Source organism: Solanum verrucosum, unplaced genomic scaffold (genome assembly GCF_900185275.1).
Source record: "Solanum verrucosum unplaced genomic scaffold, falcon-dt-bn FXZP01000125.1, whole genome shotgun sequence".
Lineage (NCBI taxonomy): Eukaryota > Viridiplantae > Streptophyta > Magnoliopsida > Solanales > Solanaceae > Solanum > Solanum verrucosum.
The window spans coordinates 3347599-3357216 of NW_026019923.1; the positions used below are offsets into that span (position 1 = coordinate 3347599).

Sequence of the window (9618 nt, forward strand, 5' to 3'; positions counted from 1 at the left end):
CTTGTAAATACAAATTATGCCTGAAAAACATAGTGGGATTGTACGTAACGTTTTCCCGACTCATTTCAGAAGTCCTCATAATGTTTTTTCAGAAATTTTTTTTTGGTGCTTTGAGGCGCCAGATCCATGGGCTATTACACATGAAAACAAAAAGTGCATAATTTCTAAAAGAAGGCTTGTAAATGCAAATATATGCCTGAAGAAATTGTGGAACTGTACGTAACGCTTCTCCAACTTATTATAGAGGTCCTCATAAAGTTTTTTCAGAAATTTTTTTTGGGTGCTCCGAGGAGACAGATTCATGGGCTAATGTACACGAAATATCAAGAAAGTCGCATAATTTCAAAAAGTTGACTTATAAATGCGAAAATGTATTTTAAAAAAATGGTGGGACTGTACATAACGTTTTCCATACTCATTACGGAGGTCCTCGTAGAGTTTTTTGAGAAAAAAATTATAGGTGTTCCGGGCACCAGATCCATGGGTTAATACACACGAAATATCTGAGAATTTGGGCGATTCTTAAAAAGAGGCTTGTAAATGTGGAACTGGGCGTTAAAAAAATGGTGTGAGTATATGTGAAGGTTCCCCAAATTATTACGGAGGTCTTCATAAAGTTTTTTGAGAATTTTTTTTTGGTTGCTACGGGCGCCAAATCCATGGGCATATATATACACACGAAAAATTAGGGAATTTGGGCAATTTATAAAAAAGGCTTGTAAATGCGAAAATGAGCATTAAAAAAATGGTGTAACTATACATGAATGTTTTCCAACTCATTACGAATGTTCTCATAAAGTTTTTTTGAGAAAAAATCTTTGGGTGCTTCGGGTGCCAAATTCATGGGCTAATACACACGAAAAATTGATGAATTTGGGTGATTCTTAAAAAAGGGCTTGTAAATGCGAAAATGGACTTAAAAAATGGTGTGATTATACGTGAAGGTTCTCCAACTCAGTACGGAGGTCCTCATAAAGTTTTTTGAGAAAAAATTCCTGTGCTCCGGGCGCTAGATCCATGGGCTAATACACACAAAAAATTGGGAAATTTGGGAGATTCTTAAAAAGGGGCTTGTAAATTCGAAAATGGGAGTTAAAAAAATAGTGTGAGTATATGTGAAAGTTTTCCAACTCATTACGGAAGTGCTCATAAAGTTTTTTGAGAAAAAAAAATTTGGGTTCTTCAGACGCCAGATCCATGGGCTAATACACACGAAAAATCAGAGAATTTGGGCGATTCTTAAAAAAACGCTTGTAAATGCGGATATAGGCATTAAAAAATGGTGTGAGTCTATGAGAATGTTCCCCAACTCATTACGGAAGTCCGCATAAAAATTTTGAGAAAATTTTTTTGGGTGTTCCAAGCGCCAGATCGACGGGCTAATAAACACGAAATATCGGGGAACTTGGCGATTCTTAAAAAGGGGATTGTAAATGCAGAAATGAACGTTAAAAAAATGGTGTGAGCATATACGAAGGTTCCTCAACTCATTACAGAGGTCCTTATAAAGTTTTTTGAGAAAAAATTATAGGTTTTCCGGGCGCCAGATCGGTAGGCTAATACACACTAAATATTTGAGAAACTAGGTGATTCTTAAATAAAGGCTTGTAAATGTAGAAATGGGTGCTAAAAAATAGTGCGAGTATACATGAAAGTTCCTAAACTGATTACGAAGGTCCTCATAAAGATTTTTGAGAAAAATTTTTTGGGTGCCCTAGGCGCCAAATTCATGTGCTAATACACACGAAAAATTGGAGGATTTGATCGATTCTTAAAAAAATCGTAAATGCAAAAATAGATGTTAAAAAATGATGTGAGTATACATAAATGTTCCCCAACTCATTAGATACGTCTCATAAAGTTTTTTGAGAAAAAAAAATTAGGTGCCCTAGGCACCAGATCTATGGGCTAATATACACGAAAAATCAGGAAATTTGGGCGATTCTTAAAAAAAGGCTTGTAAATGCGAAAATGGTTGTTAAAAAATTGTCTTATTATACGTGAAGGTTCCCCAACTCATTACGGAGATCCTCATAAAAAATTTTGAGGAGAAAATTTTTGGTGCTCCGAGCACCAGATACATGGGCTAATTACACACGTAAAATCAGGAAATTTAAGTGATTCTTAAAAAAAGCTTGTAAATGAGGTAATTGGAGTTAAAAAAATGGTGTGTTTATACGTGAAGGTTCCACAACTCATTACGGAGGACCTCATAAAAGTTTTTTAGAAGAAAAAAATCAGACACTCCGGGCGCCAGATCCATAGAGCCATTCACACGAAAAATCAGAAAAGTTAGGCGATTCTTAAAAAAAGGCATGAAAATGTGGAAATGGGTATTAAAATGGTGAGTATATGAGAAGGTTCACCAACTCATTACGAAAGTCCTCATAAAGATTTTTGAGAAAAAAATTCCGGGTGCTATATTCATGGGCTAATACACACGAAAAATCAAAAAATTTGGTAGTTTCTTAAAAAGACGGCTTGCAAATGCAGAAATGGACGTTAAAAAATAGTGTGAGTATACGTGAAAGTTCCTCAACTCATTACAGAGGTCCTCATAAAATTTTTTGAGAAAAAAATTATAGGTGCTTCGGGCGATAAATCCATGGAATAATACAAACGAAAAATTAGGGAATTTCGGCGATTCTTAATAAAACACTTGTAAATGCGGAAAAGGACGTTAAAAAATTGGGTGAGTATACATGAAGGTCTCCAAACTGATTACAGAGGTCATCATAAAGTTTTTTTAGAAAAAAATTTGGGTGTTTCGGGCGCCAAATCCATTGGATAATACACACAAAAAATCAAGAAATTTGACCGATTCTTAAGAAAATCTTGTAAATACGGAAATGGGCGTTAAAATATGGTGTAAGTATACGTAAATGTTCCCCAACTCATTAGAAAAGTCTCATAAAGTTTTTTGAGAATTTTTTTTTGGATGCTACAGGCGCCATTTCCATGGCCTAATATACACGAAAAATTAGAAAATTTGGGTGATTCTTAAGAAAGATCTTGTAAATGCGGAAATTGGGAGTTAAAAAAATGGTGTGAGTATACGTTAAGGTTTCTCAACTCATTACGGAGGTCCTCATAAATATTTTTAAGAAAAAAAAATTTGGTGCTCTAAGCGCCAGATCCATGGGTGATTCTTAAAAAAGGGGTGATTCTTAAAAAGGGCTTGTAAATGAGGAAATAGGCGTTAAAAATTTGTTGTGAGTACATATGAAGGTTCCCCAACTTATTACAGAGGTGTTCATAATGTTTTTTTGAGAAAAACTATTTAGGTTCTCCGGGCGCCAGATCCATTGGCTAATACATTCGAAATATCTGGAAATTTAGGCGATTCTTAAAAAAAAGTTTGTAAATGCGGAACTGTGCGTTAAAAAAATGGAGTGAGCAAACGTGGAGGTTCCCCAACTCATTACGGAGGCCCTCATAAAGTTTTTGAGAAAAAGATTTTGGTTGCTCCGGGCGCCAGATCCATTGGCATATACACACGAAATATTTGGAAATTTGGGTGATTCTTAAAAAAAAGCTTGTAAATACAGAACTGTGCATTAAAAAATGGAGTGAGTATACGTGAACGTTCCCCAACTCATTACGGAGGTTCTCATAAAGTTTTTTGAGAAAAAAAATTTTGATTGCTCTGGGCGCCAGATCCATTAGTATATACACATGAAAAATTATGAAATTTGGACGATTCATAAAAAAAGCATATAATCGCGAAATGAGCGTTAAAAAATGGTGTGATTATATATGAATGTTTCCAAACTCATTACAGAGGTCCTCATAAATTTTTGTTTAGAAAAAATCTTTGGGTACTCCGAGCGCCAGATCCATGGGCTAATACACACGAAAAATCAATGAATTTGGTAGATTCTTAAAAAATGGCTTGTAAATTCAGAAATGGGCGTTAAAAAATTGTGTGATTATACGTGAAGGTTCCCCAACTCATTACGGAGTTCCTCATAATGTTTTTGGAGAAAAAAAAATTTGGGTGCTCTGGACGCTAGATCCATGGGCTATAACACTTGAAAAATTACAAAATTTGGGAGATTCTTCAAAAAAGGCTTTTAAATGCGAAAATGGTCGTTAAAAAAATAGTGTGAGTATACGTGAAAGTTCTCAAACTCATTACGGAGGCCCTAATAAAGTTTTTTGAAAAAAAAACATTGGGTACTCCGGGCGCCAGATCTATGGGTTAATTAATACGCATGAAAAATTAGGAAAATTTGGGCGATTCTTAAAAGAACGGTTGCAAATGCGAAAATGATCATTAAAAAATGGTGTGAGTATATATGAAAAGGTTCTCCAACTAATTACGGAGGTCCCCATAAAAATTTTGAGAGCATACGCGAAGGTGCCAGATCCATGTGCTAATACACTCGGAAAATCAAGAAAGTCGCGTTATTTTTAAAAGTTCGCTTGAAAATGAGAAATGCTTGAAAAGTTGTGTGATTGTACGTACTACTTCCCTAACTCATTACCATTGTCCTCAAATAATTTTTTCAGAAAATTTTTTTTAGAGCCCTGAGGCTTGAGATCCATGGATTAATACACACGAAAAAAAGGGCTAATACATACGCAAAGACTAGAAAGTCGCGTAATTCCTAATAGTTAGCTTGTAAATGCAAATATATGCCTAAAAAATGGTGGTACTGCACGTAAAACTTCCCCAACTTATTACGGAGGTCCTCATAAAATATTTTCAGAAAAAAAAATTAGTTGCTCTGAGGTATCAAATTCATGGGCAAATACACACGCTAAACAAACAAAGTTGCGTAATTCTTGAAAGTTGGCTTGTAAATGCAAAAATATGCCTGAAAAAAATGATGGGACTATACGTAAGGCTTCCCTAACTTATTACGAAGGTCTTCATAGAGTTTTTCTAGAAAAAATTTTAGGTGCTCCGAGGCGTCAAATTCATGGGCTTAAATACACGAAAATCAAGAAATTTGAAAATTTTCAAAAAGTTAACTTATAAATGAGAAAATATGCATGAAAAAAATTGTAGGACTATACGTAATGCTTTCCCAATTCATTACGGAGGTCCTCAAAAAATAATTTTAAACATTAATTTTGAGTGCTCTGAGGCGCCAAATCAATTGGTTAATATACACGAAAACCAAGAAAGTCACGTAATTTTTAAAAGTTGGCTTATAAATACGAAAATATACCTGAATAAAATAGTGAAGATGTATGTAACACTTCTCCAACTCATTACGGATGTCCTCATAAAATTTATTCAGGAAAAAAAATTGGATGCTCCAAGGCGTCAGATCAATGGGCTAATATACACGAAAAATAAAAAAAGTCGAGTAATTCCTAAAAGTTAGTCATGTAAAATCGAAAATATGACTAAAACAAAATTGTGGGATTGTACGTAACGCATCCCACACTCATTAACGAGCTCCGTATAAATTTTTTAGAAAAAAATAATTAGTTGTTCCAAGGCGCCAAATCAAGGGGTACTACACATGAAAAACCAAGAAAGTAGCTTAATTTTTAAAAGTTGGCTTGTAAATGCTTAAAGATGCTTGAAAAAATGGTGGGACTCTATGTAACGCATCCCCAACTCATTACGGAGGTCCTCATAAAGTTTTTAGAAAAAAAAATCCAGTGGTCTGAGAGCATCAGATCTATGGGCTAATACACACGAAAATAACTAAGAAATGAGTCATTTCTAAAAGTTGACTTGTAATAAGAAAATGTGCTTGAAAAAATGGTAGACTGCTCCCCCAACTCATTATGGAGGTCCTCATAAGTTTTTTCAGAAAAATAATTTGGGTGCTCCGAGGCGCCAGATCCATGGCTAATAAACGCGAAAACCAAAGAAATTCGCGTAATTTCTAAATGTTGGCCATGTAAATGTGGAAAATATGCCAGAAAAACTATGGGACTGTACTTAACGCTTCCCGAACTTATTATGGAGGTCCTTATAGAGCTTTTTTTTTTTAAAAAAAATTAGGAGCTCTGAAGCACCTGATCAATAGGCTAAAACACACGAAGAACAAATAAATTTGCGTAATTCCTAAGAGTTGACTTTTGAGTACAAAAATATATCTGAAAAAAATGGTGGGACTGTACACAACACTTCCCAACTCATTACAGAGGTCCTCATAAAGCTCTTTTAGAAAGAAAAAAATTGGGTGTTTTAAGGCACCATATCTATGCGAAAAACCTTAATAGTCGAGTAATTCGTTAAAGTTGGCTTGTAAATGCGAAAAAATCCCTGAAAAAACAGTGGACATGTATGTAACGCTTCCCCAACTCATTACAGAGGTCTTCATAAAGTTTTTTCAGAAAAAAAATTTGGCTGCTCCAAGGTACCAAGATCCATGGGAATACACACGAAAAATCCAAGAAAGTCGTGTAGTTCTACAAACTTGACTTGTAAATGCGAAATTTTGCTTGGAAAAAATTGTGGGACTGTATGTAAAGCTTTCCAAACTCATTACGAAAGTCCTCAAAAAGATTTATCACAATAAAATTGGGTGATTTGAGTCGTCAGACATAGGCTAATACAAACGAAAAATCAAGAAAGACGCGTAATTCCTAAAAGTTGGCTTGTAAATGCGAAATTATGCCTGAAAAAAATGGTGGAATTGTACATAACACTTCACCAACTCATTACGAAGGTCCTTGTAAAGTTCATCTAGAAAAACTTTTTGGGTGCGCCAATGCGTCCGATCATGGGCTAATACACACAAAAAACTAAGAAAGTCGTGAAATATTTAAAAGTTAGCTTATAAATATGAAAAATTGTCTGAAAGAAATGGTGGAATAGTACGTAGCTGCCCAAACTCATTACAGAGTTCCTCAAAAAAAAAATTAGTAAAATAATTTTGGTGCTCCGAGACACTAAATTCATGGGCTTAACACACGAAAAAAAATGTCACGTAATTTTTAAAAGTTGCCTGTGTGAATGTGAAAATATGCCTGAAAAAAAGGTAGGACTGTACGTAACACTTCCCAAACTCATTATAGATGTCCTCATAAAAATATAAATTAAAAAATGGGTGCTCCAAGATGTTAGATCCATGGTCTAATATACACAAAAAATCAAGAAAGTCACGTAATTTCAAAAGTTGGACATGTAAATGCGAAAATATGCCTAAAAACTATGGACTGTATGTAACGCTCCAACTCATTACGGAGGTTCTCAATAAGTATTTTTAGAAAAAAAAAATATGGTGCTCCGAGGCGTCATATCCATGGATTAATACACATAAAAAATCAAGAAAATCGCAAAATTCCTAAAACTTGACTTGTAAATGCGAAAATATGCCTGAAAAAACAGTGGGACTGTACGTAACGCTTCCCCAATTTATTACGGAGGTCCTCATAAAAAATTTTCAAAAACAAATTGGGTTAAAGAAGGGGCCAGATCCATGAACTATTAGAGGCGACTAATACATGTTTTAGCGGCGATTATTGTTGTAAAAAATATTGTTATTTAGTGGCGACAAATATACCTTTTAGAGGTGATTTAAGTCAACACAAATACAAACTTTTAGTGCGACTTATATATGTCTTAGCAGCGATAATTATTGTCACAAATGCTTATTTTTGGTGGCAACAAATAAACATACCTTTATGGAGAGAATTGTTGTCAAAAATATTTGTGTTTAGTGGCAAAAAGTATACCTTTTAGCGGTGACTTAAGCTTGCCACTAATAGAGATTTTTAGTGGTGACATGTTTTAACAGCGGCAATTGTTGTCACTAAAGCTCCTTTTTAGTGGCAACAATATATCTTCTAACGGCGATAAAGTTGCCACTAATACTGACTTTTAGTGGCGACATATAAATGTTTTGGCAACGATAATTACTGCCACTAATACACACTTTTAGTGGTGGCTGATATGTGTTTTAGCGGCGACTACATTGCCACTAATACAAACTTTTAGTGGTGACTTATCTATGTTTTAGCGGCATTTAAAGTTGCCACAAATACCGACTTAGTGGCAACATATATATGTTTTAGCGGCGAACATAGTTTCCACTAATACGGACAATTAGTGGCAACATATATATATTTTCGCGGCGACAATAGTTGCCACTAATACAGACTTTTAGTAGCGATTGACATAAGTTTTAGCAGCGTTATAGTTGCCACTAAAACAGACTTTTAGTGGCAACTTATATGTTTTAGCGGCGACTACAGTTGCCACTAATAACGACTTTTAGTGGCGACATATATATGTTTTCGCGGCGCCTGATATATCTTTTAGCGGCAATTATAGTTGCCACTATTAATGACTTTAGTGGCGACATAGATATGTTTTAGCGTCAACTATAACTGCCACTAATATAGACTTTTCGTGGCGACTTGTAAAAGTTTTAGCGGCGACTATTGTTACCACTAATACGGACTCTTAGTGGTGAGTGGTGACATTTATATATTTTAGCGGCGACTATACTTGCCACTAATAGTATCGACTTATATATCTTTTAGCGGCTACTATAATTGCCATTTTAGTGGTGACATATACATGTTTTAGCCGATTAAGTGTGCACTAATACAATCTTTTAGTGGCGACTTATATATGTTTTGGCGACGTTAAATGTTGTCACTAATGCTTGTTTTTAGTGGCAACAAATTTACGTTTTTTCAGAAAAATATACGTAATGTTCCCCCTATTCATTACGGAGTTCCTCATAAAAAAAATTCAGAAAAATATTTTGGGTGCTCCAAGGCGCCAAATCCATGGGCTAATACACACGAAAAAATATAAAAGTTATGTACACATTTCAAAACTGATAAAATTGCCTAATTCCTATAAATTGCCCCTGAATGCCCAAAAATGACTCAAAATGATGAAATTGTACCTACTACTCCCTCAACTCCTTACGGAGGCTTCATAAACGTTTCGCAAAAAAATTGTCTGGAAACCATATCACCATAATATTCATTGGTTAACACACAAAAAACTTAGAAAATTGTCTGATTTCTGTAAATTGGCCTCTGAATGCAAAAAAAAAATGGTGAGAATGTATGTAGCACTCCTCAAATTTCCTATGGAGGGTTCCGTATAGATTTCACAAAGAATTCATCCAAAAACTAAATCACCAAATTATTTATAGACTTACACACGAAAACAAAGAAAATTGTCTTATTCCTTTTATTTGGCCCCTAAATGCCCAAAACTGTCTCAAAATGTTAAAACTATACATTTTGCTCCCCCACCTCCCTACGAAGTGTTCCGTAATGTTTCATAAAGAGGTCATATGACAGCGATATCACCAAAATATTCATGGGCTAACACACAAACAATTGAAAAAATCGCCTAATTTATGTAAATTGGCCCTTGAATGTCCAAAAATGACTCAAAAATGATGAGATTATACATACTGCTCACCCAACTCTCTACGAAGGGTTCATGTAAAAGTTTCGCAAAGAAATCTTTCGAAAGTCATATCACCAAAATATTCATAGGCTAACACAAGAAAACTGAGAAAATTGTCTAATTCTTGTAAATTGGCTCCTAAATTCCCAAAAATGTTTCAAAAATGGTTAGACTGTATGTACTACTCCCAGGACATCCTACTCAAGGTGTCGTAAAGGTTTAGCAAATAAATCATCGGAAGCCATATCACTAAAATATTCCTGAGCTAA

The 9618-nt window shown here is 34.8% G+C and overlaps 1 protein-coding gene across 1 annotated transcript in view; it reads right to left on the reverse strand.

Moving 5' to 3' along the window:
• LOC125824334 (uncharacterized) overlaps positions 1 to 9618 on the reverse strand; it is a 185237-nt gene that overhangs the window by 74429 nt on the left and 101190 nt on the right. The window lies entirely within an intron of this gene.